Source organism: Arctopsyche grandis, chromosome 1 (genome assembly GCF_051622035.1).
Source record: "Arctopsyche grandis isolate Sample6627 chromosome 1, ASM5162203v2, whole genome shotgun sequence".
Lineage (NCBI taxonomy): Eukaryota > Metazoa > Arthropoda > Insecta > Trichoptera > Hydropsychidae > Arctopsyche > Arctopsyche grandis.
This window is the reverse complement of record NC_135355.1, coordinates 17,179,210-17,197,349: the sequence shown is the minus strand read 5'-3', so window position 1 is coordinate 17,197,349 and position 18,140 is coordinate 17,179,210. Positions and strand designations below refer to the sequence as shown.

Below are 18,140 nucleotides of genomic sequence, written 5' to 3'. Positions count from 1 at the left end.
GTTGCCAGCACAACAATCTTAATTCGAATTACACAAACAATGTAGTTCGAATTATTGTGGGAGTATTACATCAGTATCACTGTTCGGTGATTATTCCGCACAAAGCGATCACTAACCTCTCGATCAAGGAATATATGGGACACGAAAATTCCATCCATGCGAAATATCATACTAACGAGAACTGCTAAATATTCCCTATTCACAATTTGGCAACGATTTTCGTATGCACGATCGCTATGTGCGAAATTATCCGTTTACCATATCAACATCGTATTAGTTAAAAAATATATATTTACATTAGTTATTATATTTATATTAGTAATATAAAGTTCTTTTGGACATCACAATTCTGAAACTCATTTTTAAGAAGGAATTTTATTTTAAAGATTTACAAACATTTGGTTTGAAATCGATGCTTTCATCTCTTCAATTTTTTTTAAATTTTATCCATGGAAGTACATATGCAAAAATTGGTAAAAAAAAAGATAATAGGGAGGGGGGCAAAAGTAGCATGTTTGTCCCCAACCGCAAAATACTCTTTAATACTTTTCAAAACAACAGGTTTCCATAAAAACAATGGATGGATGGAGTGCATTTGGACGGATGAATGCTGTTTTTAAATCAAAAATGCCACTCTGCCTGAAGAAAAGGATCTTTGATCAATGCGTTTTGCCAGTGATGACGTATGGATGTGAAACTTGGACACTGAACGCCAAGATGCTAAATAAAATCCAATGCACTCAATTAGTATGGAACGCTGTATGCTTGGCATAACGAGGAAAGACAGAAAGCGGAACACGTGGGTGAGAAAAAACAGATGGATGAGTGTTGCGCAAAACAGAGACGAGTGGAAGCGTGTTGGAGAGGCCTTCATCCAGCAGTGATGGCGAATGGCTGTAAATGATGATGATGATTATATATATATATATATATATATATATATATATATATATATATATATATATATATATATATATATATATATATATATATATATATATATATATATATATAAATATATAATATATATATATATATATATATATATATATATATATATATATATATATATATATATATATATATATATATATATATATATATATATATATATATATATATATATATATATATATATATATATATATATATATATATATATATATATATATATATATATATATATATATATATATATATATATATATATATATATATATATATATATATATATATATATATATATATATATATATATATATATATATATATATATATATATATATATATATATATATATATATATATATATATATATATATATGAATCACGAGATACTAAAACTATATATATATATATATATATATATATATATATATATATATATATATATATATATATATATATATATATATAAATATATATATATATATATATATATATATATATATATATATATATATATAAATATATATATATATATATATATATATATATATATATATATATATATATATATATATATATATATATATATATTTATATATATATATATATATATATATATATTTATATATATATATATATATATATATATATATATATATATATATATATATTTATATATTTATATATATATATATATATATATATATATATATATATATATATATATATATATATATATATATATATATATATATATATATATATATGAATCACGAGATACTAAAACTATATCGTCTGCGAACCGAAGGTGACTCAAGAAGCGACCGTTGATGCTTGCTCCGGCTGTATCCCAATCCAATTTCCTGAAAACTCCCTCAAGCACCGCATTGAATAACTTGGGCGAGATTGTATCTCCTTGTCTTACTCCTTTTCCTATGCTAAATCTATCTGTACCTGAAAAAATTTTAACCGAAGCTGTGGCATTCTTATATATTGCAGCTAACAGTCCCACATAGGGTTCCGGCACTCCCTGTGTTTTTAGAGCGTTAAGTACTGCATTATGACTAACTGTATCGAAGGCTTTCTCATAATCGACGAAACCTAGGCACAATGGCCGTTGATATTCGTTGGCGCGCTCGATTAGTTCGCCAACTACTTGGAGGTGGTCCATTGTGCTGAAATTTGCCCTAAGCCCTGCCTGCTCTATAGGTTGGTTCTCGTCGAGGATATTCTTCAGCCTTTCTGTAATAACCTTCGTGAAGAGCTTGTAGACCGCTGAAAGTAGACTAATGGGTCGGTAGTTCTTGATATCGCTTTTGTCGCCTTTTTTGTGTATTAAAATGATAGTTGCGTTATTCCATCCTTCTGGTATAGCTTGGTTCTGGATGCATTTGCTGAAAAGCCTAGCTAAGATATTAATTAGGGGGGGGCCGCCACATTTTAGTAAGTCAATGGGAATATTATCTTCCCCTGGGGTTTTTTCCGTTCTTTGCAGTTTTTAGCGCGGCCTCTACTTCGCTAGGCAATACTGCAGGAACCCTTTGGCCGTGTGTCGATTCCAGAGCGGGGAATTGGCCGTTGTCGTTCTCGTATAGTTTTGCATAGAACGTGTAAACTCTGTCTATGATTTCTTCTCTATTCCTAATTATTACTCCGCTCTCTGATCTGATTGCGATCATTTGGTTTTTGCCTAAGAAAAGATCCTGTTTGCACTTTTTCAGCCTACGGTTATTCTTAATGGTATTTTCTATTAGCTTGCTGTTAAAATCCCTGACATCCCTGACTATTCTCTTTTTAATTTCCTTATTTACTAGATTGTATTCTTGCTTATTATTATCCCTATCTAAATTCCTTTTATGCTTAATTAGGTTTTTTGTTTCCGCTGAAATTTTGCTTAATTTAATCTGTTTCCTGAATCCACCTAATTTCTTACCTGTTGAGGTTAGAACCGAACTAATTACAGTGTTCAATTCCTCGATGTCTGCTTCTGGGTTTAATTTCCCGTATCGATTTCCAAGTTCGAGTTCGAATTCCTTTTTCCTAGACCTTAGTTGAGCGAAATCTGGAGAGTTACTGCATCCTTTTATTAATTTCCTACGTTCGCAATTTATATTAATGGCCATCTTGGCACGGACTAATCTGTGATCGCTACCTATATCTTCTTTACTTAAAACACTAACGTCTTTAACGGAGTGCAGGGCATTTGTTAGGATGAAATCGATCTCGTTTCTGTCTCCTTTAGGACTCTCCCAAGTCCACTTATTGTTGGTGTTTTTCCTGAAAAATGAATTAGTGATAAAGAGCCTGTTGTGTTCTGCGAATTCTATGAAGCGATCGCCTCTGTCGTTTCTTTGGCCGGTACCAAAATTGCCTACTGCTCTTTCTGTATTTGCCTTTTGTCCTATTTTTGCGTTAAAGTCGCCCATGATTATTTTAAAGTGGTGACGGCTATTATCGTATGCGTCCTGTATTTTTTCGTAGAAGTCTTCTATTTCCTCGTCTGGGTGGCTAGATGTGGGGGCGTACACTTGGAAGATTTGACAAGTGTACCTGCTCGAGATTCTTAATACTATATAGCATATACGTTCCGATATGTCGCTTATTTCTATAATATTTCTTTCTATTCTCTTATTGATAAGAAACCCTACTCCTCCTATTCTACCATTTGGTAGCCCTCTCCAGTAGAGACAGTTACCACTTTTTAGGATTATTTGGTTTTGCTGTTTTCGTCTTACTTCACTAAGTCCTACTATATCCCATTTGATATTTTCTAATTCATTCTATAATGCAAGCACACTTCCTTCACTCGATAACGTTCTTACATTGTACGTGGCTAAATACAGGTTTCTATTAGCTAAGCTATCATCCATCGTCACTCTTACCTTGTTGGAGGTTTGGATATTATTTTTCTCGCATTTATCCAAGATGTGTTGAGAAAAAGGCGGTACTTGAGAGAGATTTCCATTCAAGGAGTGAGTTCTTACCGCCATAGACTCTTCTCTGTGGTCAGCTTTGACAGATAGTCATCCTAGGTATCACTTGGATCACTTATGAGTTATTACATGCCATTTAACAGGGTTACTTTGTAAGTGAAAGTAGTTAGTTATGATAATAATAGATTAGCAATTGTTATACTACTTTTTTACAGATCTTTATCGTGAGACGCCTCTTTGGAGACAACGGATTTATATATGTGAGTGCGGTTTGCAATTTAATATTTTAATAATAACTTTAGTAAAGAATATAAAATTACACGAATTACTTTAATATAATTTAAATATGAAAAAGAACTGATAGACAGTTGGGAAACACCGTTTCTGTTTGCTATTATTCTATTAAGTAAAGTTCGTTAAAGATTTTTGGCTGGAAGCAATTATGTGGAAGATTTATTGCTTCTGTGGGACCGACTTGACTGACGAAGGACCCTTTTTTTGTATTCAGGTAAGGAGATGTATCTCGTTCGTATATTCTTTTGCTCAGATTTGACACAAAAATTAGCACAAAATTTTTCGAAATAACTGATATAAAACCGCTTTTTACGACCGATTTGCTGTTTATTTTTACACTTAAATTATACTAGGATGCAATTAGTAAAATAAGTGATTAGATGGTTAAGTTTTTAGATTAAATTTCGTGCAATAGCCGGGTTTAAGCGAGTAATAGCGGGAAGAACGCAGAAGCACGTCTTCCCCGCATGACACGAAAGACCGAACTCATATATATATATATATATATATATATATATATATATATATATATATATATATATATAATAAATTCTCGCGGACCGCGGATCGAACCTGCGCTTTAGACCAGTAGACCATTGCGGCTGATAAAGTGTTCTATATAACAGATGTTTTTAATTTAATTTAATAATATGACCTTGAATATGTAATTTATAATATTCAAGGTTGCGAGGTCAATGACCGGGGTTTGTATATTCATAATTGTGGTTATTAGGTTTTGTAAATTAAACATACACAGCTCAATATTTTTGATTACGTCACGCGATGTAAAAATACGTACTTTTCATATTATCCGATTCCCGATTCCGATTTCGACTTCGATGTTGACTTCGGGTTTCATAAATTTATTATTGCATAATTTAATTGATATAACCGATTTCTGTTCCAGTTCCAATTCCGATTAATTATTACTATTCATATTACTTTATTTTAAATCATGTATCGAAATCACCCTCTGATATTGAAACGGGCTTAACATTAGCAAATAATATTTGCAATAGCGTTTACAATAAAGTCCTTTATAAATAAAACATATTATATTTGGCTATTTGGTGTTTTTAAGAGATTATGAGTAATGATTAGGATTATTATAATTATTATTATGATTATAATTTATTGATTTCATTGGGGCCAATTTATCTTAAATTTGTTTCTGGTCATTGGGAATGTTTAGAAATGACCAATTTAATTAACCGTCGAAATTTATCCTAAAACCTTGACATTTATAGATTGTCACCTGTGAATACCTTCGATGCGCTTTATTGAAAATTATGCGATGTTACGCACTATAATGTGTGATCGCATATACATGTAGACACGTGTCTTCTTCACAAGTCACGGTCAAAACATAAACGACGAATTTGAATGTCTCATAAAATTTCGTTTGAAACCCACTTACAAAATTTCAAATATTTTATTATTCCTAAAATTGCACAATGTAAAATGTATTTAAAATTCATATTTTAAGACGTAGAAGTAAATCCAGAACTCAATTACAAAATGCATCCCAATGTCAACGGACGTGATGCAATTGTTTACATTCAAATATTTTTTTGTAAAACTGAATACTTAAAGCGAAATTAATTAGCATGCCTGCGTTTAGTTCAATATCTTTGCGATTGATTGTTTCGAAAACTATTCGAATTACTAATGACCAAGCGATGAATAGTCATAAAAATGATAATTAGTTTTTGTTTTTATACACATTTTTTAAGATGTTTGTTACGCGCTATTTAGCAATGTGTATTTTGTTCTCATTCATATTTTATTATATCTACATATGTACAATAGTAACAATAGATGAAGTTTTGTGATCATGCGAAAATTCAAACTCAAGATTTTGACTGATTTGAACTCTGAATCGATCACTGATCACGTTTTCACGTTTTCAAATGTGTGTGGGGATTTTTTGACTGATTTTAACATTGTGTCTAGGGCTTCCAATCCCGAAAAGTTACTTCAGCACCGGGATTGCGGTGCTAGGAATTTCCGATCCCGGGATCCCGGTGCTAGCACCGGGATTTCAAATGTATAAGAAGAAAAAAATTCAATTGCATGTTTTCATATTTCAAAAACGTTCAATTGCATTTTGCAAACTCCGATGTTTCACGCAATAAATATTGGCCCATATTGGCCCATGTTGGCGTACTAATTTTGAGAGTTTGGCTACATTTTTTAAATTTTCGGTTCGTATCCATAAATTTGTAAGATTAAATAAAACACATCCGAAAATGTAATTAAATAAAGTACTTCTGGTTGACCGATGCTTACCAACTTTTATATATGACTTGGTAAAATTTCAGTTCAATAAATTAAAGGATTTCTTAGAAAAACATAAAAAATCTTGATTCTCTAAATTAAAAGTACTACTTTCGGTTTAGGAAAAAATATTGGGTATAATATTAATAATTTCTATTACAAGTAAGAAATTTCAGTCCGATTTGATGAGTGGTTTGGGAGATAATTTAATTCAAAAACTTAAAAAGAAAGAGGACACCTATAAGAGGAAGTAACATTTCCGGTCGATAAAAATTTCAGTAACCAATACTAAGTTTCGGTTCGATAGGACGAACAGTGTTCAAAAAATCCCCAAAATACACTGACACACAATAAACATACAGATAGATACTCACACAGAAACACAGACACACACACACACACACATTTTTCTAGATCACGTAAACGTGATCAGTGGTCGATTATGAGTTCGAATCAGTTAAAATATGCTTCAAATATAATTGCGGTTGAGCACAATATCTGGGGACAATACAGGCCGTTCATACCATTTCATGGAAACGGCAAGCCGGCGTCGAAACGGGTGGCAAACAAATGGACTATGACTGTCATTGCTCATCCCACCATTGTTCATTATACATATATAATGTTGTTTTATGTTTTTTTCCATATTATTTTTGTAAAAATAATATTTTTAAAGAAATTTCTGCCAGCACCGTAATCCCGGTATTCAGACTAGTTTCAGCACCGGGATTCACGGTACCAGAAAACACCGGGATCCCGGGATCCCGGTACCCGGTATCCCGGGATTGGAAGCCTTAATTGTGTCATATCGAACTGAAACTCTGTAGCGGTTACTGAAATGCTTATCGATACGACGTAATTTTTTATTTCAAATTTTTAAGTTGACCGCAAATGGTACCTCGCCTTATAATACAATTATTCAATTATCTCCCAAACCACTCCACAGATCAGACAAAATTTTTTTCACACGTAATAGAAATTATAAATTTCATACCCTTATATTTTTAAAATAGTTTTACCTCAACCAGGAGTAGAGGTTGTGATCGAGAAATCTCGTCTCGAGATTTCTCGAGAATTTTTGAGAAATTTTGATTTTTGTTTCTCGAGAATATTTTATTGTGATATTTTGAGATTCTCATTTCTCGACAATAATTTATTATGAAAATTCGAGATTATCGTTACTCGAGAAATCGTTCATTGGAATCTCGAAAATATCGTGAAAATTTTAAATTGATCAAAATCATCAAAATCTACATTTATCATTAGAAAGTCTACATTTAAAATTTCTTTAAAGCTCACTCAAAGCTTCAACTGCAAATTTAACATTAGTCAAAATGTACCTTTGGCAATGTCACAACCGTGGCCACTTTCCAAGCATCTGGGACAATACCTGTTTGTAATGGTAGATTAATTATTTTTAATAAACATAAACCTATATTAGTCTAGTACCATAAACCTATATGTTTATTTTAATACTTCTACTGTTAAATCATCCATACTTTTTACTGATTTCATGCCATTCAAAATATTATTCAACTCCTTATTATTTATCAGTTCAAATTTATTAAATTTATTTATCGCTGTAGATAAATTATCCAAACTATTATAATGATAATGAGACCCAACCTGTATTGTACATATTACATAAAATACAATTCCAAACTACCATTTGTACCGACGACAGTTTGCTGTTTTACAAGTTTTATTTGTGAGTCTTTGATATTTGATAGTCAACTTCGTGCCTTCCTCGTAAATTATAATATTTTAAAGCTGAGTAGAAAAATAAGTTAAATATAGAATAAATTAAGTTCAAAGAAAGCCAAATTATTTTTTTTATTTTTTCAATTTAATAATCAAAAAAATAAAATTGGGGGCACCTCGCAGCGTTCCTTGTCTATGAGCCGGCCTTGGTCACACACTTTAATTTTCTTCAATGCAAGTTGTTCCGCTGTATCTATCCTTTTTTCTACACATTTAAAAATTTCTTCTCCCGTAGATGTTCCTTGCATGCTATGAACATCTAGCAATTCTTCATAAAATTGGTAGTTGGTAACCAAACCCCGCCGTACCTATACCTCTCCAATCACACCATTTATTTAAGATACAAACTGAAAATCGACTCTTGGCCCGCCAGCCTTTTTTTTTCAATGTGGCCCGGGGATCAAAAAGTTTGGGCACCCCTGCTCTAGAGAATCGAGGTATTTCATGTTTTTCTCAGAAATCTTTGGGCGTATTTAACTGAAACTTCATGTCTAGAAGTTTGAGCTTAATACCAAAATATACATAAAATTTGGTGAACATCCGTTAGCCGGAAGTGGCAGTTTACTAATGTTCGATTTTTCTTCCACTATTTTTGACCCTTTAAATATATGTGCTCTTCAGAGATATAATTATTGTATCAATGTGATGGAAATAAAAAATATCATTAAATTCAATACTCCAGAAGTAAGATTTTATCCTTGTAGAAAAGTCAAAAATCGAAACCTGCTCTAGAGAATCGAAAAGTCAAAAAACCACATGATTTTCTCCACACCATCAGTGAGTGAGTGGTGATCTCGCGTGGACCTCCTGAATCGTTGAATCGATATATTGTAGATATGTATGTATGCGAATATGGGCACAATAAAATTATCATGATTAATATGATAAATTATGTATATGTACATATGTATGTAGTTTCACAAAAATTTAATTATGGATTTTATAATTCATTTTGCAATTAATTCAGTTTTTGATAAATCCTGTGGCAACTGAGTAGTATAGCTCCTGATTTCCTTGAATGTCCCTACCGAATCAAATGTCAACCACTTCACGATTCCGAAATTTGTGTCAACACGCTAAAACGATTGGACATTACGCTGATTTCGTCAACAATGCTTTCATAAAACATGCAATTGTCATTTTCTCGCGATAGTTAACCGTCGCACCAAATCGACATCCAATTCTAAATCGTAACAACACAGTATCATGCAATTCCGGCACAGAACTTTGCTATCCCCGCAGATTATTTTTAGTTTTCCCGTTTTTAAATTATATCAAAAGATTCTCAAAATAAAATTATTAAAATCATAAAATATGGCTCCTTTTTAAGTGATTATTAAAACTGCTCGATACTCATTACCCAGTTAAAACGCGCTTCCGATTAAAATAATAGATCCGATCACATAAGTGCGCACCAGACTGCATATTTAAGCTGATGAAACAATGACGACAATTTGAATTGTTAAATCCTGATGATGTAAGTATGTACCTGGAAACTTTTGTCACGAATGCTAAAACTGCATGCAAATTTTTTTGCATTAATTCCAAACATCCACTCGGACACTCGACGAGCGATTGACTTTAATGGTGCAATAGTTGAATACAGGGCGAATATCCAAAAACTATGTAATTTGAAATTTTTGTAACGTTCTTTTCAAATGCATTAGTGCTATGTCGGTCAGTTACTTGATTACCTACTCAAGACAAAATAAATACACCGAGAATTACTTTTTTAGTTGTAACTTTCATAACTGGCTACGTTTGAGACGGTGTAAACGCCCCATAATAATAATGACTTAGATAAGTTTTAAATATTTGATTTGATTTTTAAGTGCTTTTTATTATTACTAAATTATGTTCACAATACATATTATAAATATTTTAATAGCTACTGATCTACTGATCATTTTCTATTTTACAATTTTAATTTAATTTTGTTAGTAATCATAGTATTATATTATTCTAATGTTAATGTATAGCATAATAGGAAAAAGATCTCAATAACCTATTTACAATTCCTATAAATTCTCATAATACATAATATTGACATCTACATATACATAATATTAATTAAAGTTGATGACCTAATCTGTGTTTAACAGCAAACTTTAAATATATGTATGTATGTTTGTACATATGTATGTAGAACGTCTCCAAAACCAATGGAATTACATACATATATGTATGAAAAAAATATATACATATTTTTTAAAGACATTTTTGTAAATTTTGAATTTAAAAATATATTATAATATAAAGTTTGAGCTATGAATTTTAAAATTCCATCAAATGCAAATAATAAATATTGATATTGGATTTAGAAATGTAGAATCAAAATTTCTCAACGGTATTCATAATGTTAAATCCAAAATTTTTCAATGACCCAATCTAGTAATAAATTCTGATGATAATATTAATGTTTTTATGAGTTTTCATACACGTGCAAACCACCGATTAAGTAATACGGCTTCAATAGTTGTTTAAAATTTGCGAATACATCATTCAATTTCAAAAAAAAAAAATCATATACTTGTTTTCTTATTTCAAAATGATTTTTTTATAAAAATATGTATATATTATTTCAAAAATATATATACATAACAAAGTAATCACTTATAAAAATATAAATATATACATAAGTGATTACTTTGTTATGAATTAAAAGTTCACAAAATTAAAGTAACGCGAAAGACGCACATTAAAATGTCAAATGTTAAGGTATTTAGACAATGTGATCAATAGCAGACGCGGATGTGGCACGTAGCGCGCATACACATGCTAAAATTTTAACAGAAATCGCGTCTCTTGTATAAACAATTTGCTTTGGAGTTCGTTAACGATATGGTATGAAAAAATAATGTAAATTTTTCGGCCAACGGTTACTTGGGTCATTGATCGCCTTGCTGATTTTTTGCAAGGCGCGGTTCATCAATTACATTTTCAATGTGTACCTTTTTTATGTTGAACTATTGGTATTTAAAAACACTAAAATGTGTGATCCATGACATTTTAGCCTAAAAAGTGGTTTTTACCAATTCTTTTATTAATTCGTACCTAGTATGTAAAAATGAAAATTTCTTGTTTTTTTTATAGGCTCAACCATTTTTTATGTTTATTTTAGTTAAATGTTGTCTTTTTCCAACCTCCTTTACGTTTCACATTAAGACTACATTTTTATATCTCTTATCTCTTATCCGATCGTTTTCATACTTTTTTAGAAGTTTCGTTTAAGGTTATACTTATATTCATATTTTCATATTTATATATTTATATTCATATTTCGACTATTCTTGTGGATTAATAACAAAAATTCTATTGATAACTGGCTTACCTCGATAAAATAAACTAAATAAATTAATCCACGACAATAGTCGAAATATGATTTTTCTAAGTGGAATCTTATTTAATTCTCATATTAAGACAATTTAATATATTATCCATATTAATTAAATTCAGATTCGTGTAAATACGAGTAAATACTAGTACAAGCTTTTAGCTCGAAATTTTACCGATTTAAAATTCAGCACACTTCCAACTAACACTTTTAAACGAAAACAAAAAATAGTGTTGCCAGAACACTATCCCAATAAACATTTTTCAATAGAAAAAACTCAATATAAAATAGTATTAACAGTGGGATAAAATCCTAAGTGAAAATAAGTGCTTTTGACTTTTGATTTGAACTGGACAACTACTTAGAGATTTGAAAGCTGAAAAGTCTACAAATGAAATATGAAATACCCGACTACAGATTCCAATATTCATTTTGAACAGGAAATGGACAGATTTTGAGACATTGACCGAACAACACCAAGATATAGAAAAATCGCGTGATTTAAAAAATTACACATATGTATACACATCTTCGAATCTCGAGCCAATCAACATTTTTTATTACCAGATTCGTGTTTACTGGGCATAGATCTATAAGAAAAGTCATATCTCGTCTCTGAGCCATTATTCGTGTCGAACAGTGTAATCAACTTAAAATTAATAAATCTATTTAATTTTTCCAGAAAATATTAATTCAGTTCAACATTAATTTATTTAAAATTTGAATTTAAATTCAACTAAAACAAATAATAGTAATAATAAACAATCCAAATATGCTTCACGTTGTCAAAACATATTCACATACTCATTTGTCAAAGAAATCTACTCATTTGATTAAAAATAAATAATAAAATAATAGTTGAGACACTCAACACCCAAAATTGGTTGCGGTGTATTACACAATATATCACTTGGGCTTTGTTGAGTGTTAATAAATTAATTTTCAATGTGAAGTTTATCGATGACATGAAATAACACCTGTTACGCATAAATTCCTAAATCCATTTTGGGTAATTTTCAGCGGAACCGGTCTTCTTTATGGACGCAAATTTTCTCATAGAATTATATACACCTGTGCTCTATAAGATTCTTGTGCACGTACTGAATATTAAGTTTTTTTTACATTGAGGATATAATTACAATAAAAAACCAGGGCTGCGGAATCATAAAAAATCCTTCAATATTTTCCCGAAATTCAACTCTGACTACAACTCCAATTTTAAAATGCTGAAAATGTCAAATTGGACTTATTCCCATTTTTGTTCTTAATCACCAATCAATGCGACGAATGGCCCAATTTTCGAATATCTCCAATGTACTGATACAAGTGCTCATATTATTGTAAGCTGATGTAAATCATTCACTTTTTTATTTATCTGTTTTCCTTTTACTATTTTGTATTTTTATTTATGAATATGAATAGTAAAATTATTTAATTCATTAATTTTTAAAAATAACAGACTGCAGTTTGTCGAAATATTCAATTTCAACCTGTCAAGCGCATTCAAACGCATATTATATAATTTATATCAAAATTTCTGGTCTTAACGCTTCTTAATGTCCCACAGAAAAGAAAAGCCCCACATAAAGAGTTGGAGACGGTCAAATCAAACGCAATCAAACATTGACAAATCGCAACATTATCAATCATCAAAATTTTCATCAAAATAGCCATACTATGACAAACTACGTAATCAGTGTACTTAATTTTAATTTTAATGACTATAACTCCAACTCTGACAAAAGCCATGACTCTGACTCCGACTTCACAGCCCTATTCAAACACATAAAGAGCGACAGTGTCCTTCGACGATACAAAGTGATATATTGTTACATGAAATGTATTGTGAAAATGATGAATTCCGTCAACAAGTTCTAGGTAATATGTACATATGTATGTATGTATGTATAGAGAGCGTCTGTACGCATACTGAATTAACTTTGATACATATGTATTTAATTGCACCATTGAAAATCTCCTTGATCAAAATATTATTTCGGTGGAAATTAAGATAATACAAATACATAACTTCATTAAATTAAATTGATTTCAAAAATTATTACAATATGTATTCTGGCCAAGTCAATCATCTTGAAGTTTACGGCCACTTTATGTACTGAGAACATATAAACATTCGTGTATATGTTGGTACATGTGCATTGCGGAATTTTCACAACTTTTAAAAGTTCTCGGAAATTCCTTCGGGAAAGTCAGACAAAAAAGGATTTTTTAGTTTGTATTTATTTCATACATATGTACATACGAGTATGTGCATAAGTATAAAATTTAAAATACTTGATTTTTTAAATATATTTAACTATTAAAATTACATATCGACATATGTATGTACATTCATATGATTATAACTCCTTTCATGCTTGGGTATAATTTCCTTAAACTTCGGAGAAACTTGTCATTAGTTCGTTTTGTTCTCCAGCTTATACGTGGTAATATACGGAACAGTTGGGACTTTATATCCCAAATAATTACATACATACATATGTGCATGGTAGACATTATCATTCGATAGTTCTACTTCCTACCCGCACAGTGCTTTATCGGATGACTTCTATTCCAAGAGCTATTCGATTTCTCAATAAAATCGTTACTGCTGTGCCCGAATTTGATATTTTCCACGTCAGTGAGCGTAAGTTACCGTAGATTATTTTAACCTTTCTGTCTGGTAGCCTACGCTCATTATTATTTTTATAATTGTATGTGATATATGAGTGAAATTTTGATATTCTATCTTCCATTTGGGCCTCGCAGGGATGTTTTGTATTTTCGGCTGGTTCTTTTTATTGGTCCTGGCTGTAGATGCAAGACATTTCATAATAAATACATATGTATTTATTTATTTGATATTTTTACATTATCTACTATTATTATAATGCTATTGTTTTTTTATGATTATTTATAAATGTATTTTTATCTGTATAAATATATATTTTTCTCTTCTTTGTTATATTCCCAACCATTTTGGCGCATTAGGAATTCCTGTAATGCCACAATGGTCCAAACTTAAATAAAAAAATATTTAAAATAATAGATACTTGTTTTACCACTACAAAAACAGCAAATATTAAATTCACTAAATAAGTGTATACATTTATTTACATATATGTATATTCAATATGTTAAGCGAATCACGTATATAGTATGGGACTGTATATGAATTGTGATTTTTTATTTTATTTGGAAACTACAATGACTCATTTTAAAATACGTATACTTTTATAGCGATACTATAATAACTATAAAAAAATAGAAAGTGGATAGATGTGAAAAATCTTTCGTTGCAAAAATTCAAATATTGTTATATAATGAAGTTACATATGTATGTTTGTATGTAGGTAATCTTAATATTAACAAAAAATATAACATATTCAAACAAGAATCGGGATGTACTTAGTCCCATTTGTACTATACCAAATTTAGACATAATCTTTCTACCGTTTTTAGATGTTTACAACGGATTCAATTGTTAAAAATATATACTCTCTAATTGTGCAATATCAGGAAAATAAATATGAACACCTTGGCTATAGTTTCAAAGATTTCAACGTTAAAAGTTATGTATCCATTAATTTTACATAAATATTATTTATTACACGAAAGATACTCAATTTATTATATTTACGACATTCGAACTATTGAACAGCTTTTTAGAAAATTGGTGAATAGCTTAAAAATATCCTCACCAAACTCCACATATAATAAGCCATGTTTTTTACTGAACACATTTCATCACGTTTTTACACGACGATCGACAATCACGTCACTTCTGGGTGTTTACTTTGGAATCGATAATTAGAAAAGAAAAAAGTTTGTCCCGTATTTGCAAGTGGTTTTGCATGCCAACCCGTATAGCAGTAATACGGGTGCTGTTGAGAATCCATTATATTTTTACCAACGTTCAGATTTTGGTTGAAATCGAAAGTACATAGATGACAGCCAGCTGACCAGAAGTGTCCGACATATGTTTAATCTTATTCTATGACGAAATAAAAGAAAACACCTTTGAACAATTACACATTGTCAACAAATCTGGTTTAACGGGTCAATGGTTTAGAATTGCCAACTCTTATGTAAAAAGTCGTGTCTACGTTTTTTTTAAACGATGCGTCTTGTCGTGTACACAATTCAATTGTAGCACTCGGTAAGGTTTGTTCAATGTTTTCAATACTTAAATCAAAATCTTACAGAACTTTTAGCTTTACAACCCTTTTATGGTACGATGTAACCCAAATTTATATGTTTATTTTTAATCTATACCAGGAAGGCCTAACAGGTAACCCCAATGCGCCTTCCTGGCCAGAAACATTGCACATTTGATACAAGTATTATACATATCAATTAACACTTACAGAGAAATCTGTGGTAAATTTGCAACATTTATAAACAACTAGCTGAACCCAGCATGCGTTGCTATGCCACAATAACGCATGCAATTCCCGTTCCCGTTCCCATTCTCGTTCCCGTTCTCTTTCCCGTTTCCGTTCCCGTTCCCATTTGTCGGAAAAAAGCAGACAGCAAACACATTTGAAATTATTGCGTTGCAATGACACTCATTCCCGTTTTTCCCGTTTTTTTTTCACAGTGATCTTCCCGGAAATGCATACAACAAATCCTGAAAGTTTCATTGTAATCGGTTCTTTGGCTTAGGAGCCTATTCGAGACAGACAGACAGACAAACAGACATTGATTTATATATATGTATATAGATTCCAAATATAGATTCAGTAAATACATATCAATTAACATTCACAGATACATTAATGGTCAGATTTGTAAATTTGCAGCATTTTATACAATTGAGCGAAAATCGAGATTTGCGAGAAAATGGGTAAGGTTGCCAATTTGTTGGAACCGTTTCAATGAAAATCAGATAAATTGGTAAACGATCTGATAGGAAACGATCGAACTGGAGTCACAAATCTGAGGTCTGGCCAGCAGGCACCAGTGGGATTTGAACCCATGACCACTCTGTTCAAATCATTATATGCTAACCACTAGTCTATTCTGCTGGTTAAATATAGTTTATACCAAAAATTCAAAAAGGATTCATACTTTTCATGAAATATTATATTTTACATAGATATATATTTGCACCACCTCTACAGGCAGCAGAGTGGCGCAGCGGAAGCGTGCTGGGCCCATAACCCAGAGGTCCGTGGATCGAAACCACGCTCTGCTATGTACCTTTTTGCAATTTTCTTCCATTACAAAATATTTAAAATATCGTTAAAAATACAACGCTTAACTTAAACTTAACAGCGATATTAAAAAGACCACTATCATTTATATATTAATTGTATTTGCTCAAATTATAGAAGACAAGGTTAATAACGTGCGTGAGGAAATGCGCATAGCCTTGGCGAAATAGAAAATCAACAAATAAAAGAGATCAAATCTGCTTATAATACTTATTACATCAGTGATACTGATCAGTGGATGGTGTTTGTTCACATTAAACGTTTGGTCAATCGAATCGGTTTTACACCAAGTGTTCCACTATTACAAAATCAATAATAGAAATAATGCAAACAAAACAAAATACATATGTACATTAGGCTACCTATATATTTATAATGCATCGAAAACAGCGAGTATTTGAATTTGGGAATCCCTCGAGTTGGAAAAGATGTTCTGTAATCCGTATAAAATAATATAAAAATTCAAAAAAATATATATTTGCGCTGCCGTTAGCTCATTCAAGTTTGTGAAAGTAGTAAATTTTAGAGATTTTCATACATAGATAAAGTTTTTTTTACTTTATCTATGTATGATCATGCGAAAATTCGAAATCGAGATTTTGACTGATTCGAGCTCCGAATCGATCACTGATCACGTATTCATGATCTAGAAAAAATGTGTGTGTCTGTGTATTTTTTGAACACCGTTAGTCGTATCGAACTAAAATTGTCTAAAAAGTCGATACAACGTAAATTTTATTTCAAATTTTTAAGTTCCCTTAATGGTGTACTCTTTTTTAAGTTTTTGAATTCAATTATCTTTTTGTTTTGTTCACAAGTCTGACTATTTAAGTTTTTGAATCAGACTTGTGAACAAAATCCGACAAGCAGAAGTAGAACTTTTGTGTTGTAGAAGTTTCTCTACACTTGCGATCAATTTGTATCGAAAATGGCCTCATAACCGGTACGTGTGAGTGTGTATGTATGTTTAATTATCGAATTTTGTTCTGTGACCTTCAAAATACATACATAGATAAAGTCATGGGTTGGTCACATCCGAATTTTTTTTAATTCACCTCATATAAATGGAATAATTTTACATTGAAAAAACCTCACATGGGATGTACCTTTACATCTAAGGTACGAAAAAAAATCTAAAACTTCGTTGCGTGTATCTATGTGTGTAAAAAGCTAGTATTAGTGCATCTCTAGTTTATTATATGTAGATTAAACATCGTTTCTGATGTCTACTATTTACTAAATATAATATAATTTTAGATATTTTTCAATTAAATATTATTTTTCTCCCAATGTTTAACTGAAACAGATTTATCCGGTTAATTAACATAACAATAAAGCTAGTAAAATACAAGTTCTACGTAAATGACTTGTGTCATA

The 18,140-nt window shown here is 30.8% G+C and overlaps 1 non-coding gene across 1 annotated transcript; it reads left to right on the top strand.

The window, feature by feature from the left end:
• The first annotated feature begins 16,672 nt into the window (after window positions 1-16,672).
• Window positions 16,673-16,744, top strand: TRNAM-CAU (transfer RNA methionine (anticodon CAU)). The gene has a single exon. It is a non-coding gene; the product is annotated as a tRNA-Met (tRNA).
• Window positions 16,745-18,140: the final 1,396 nt, after the last annotated feature.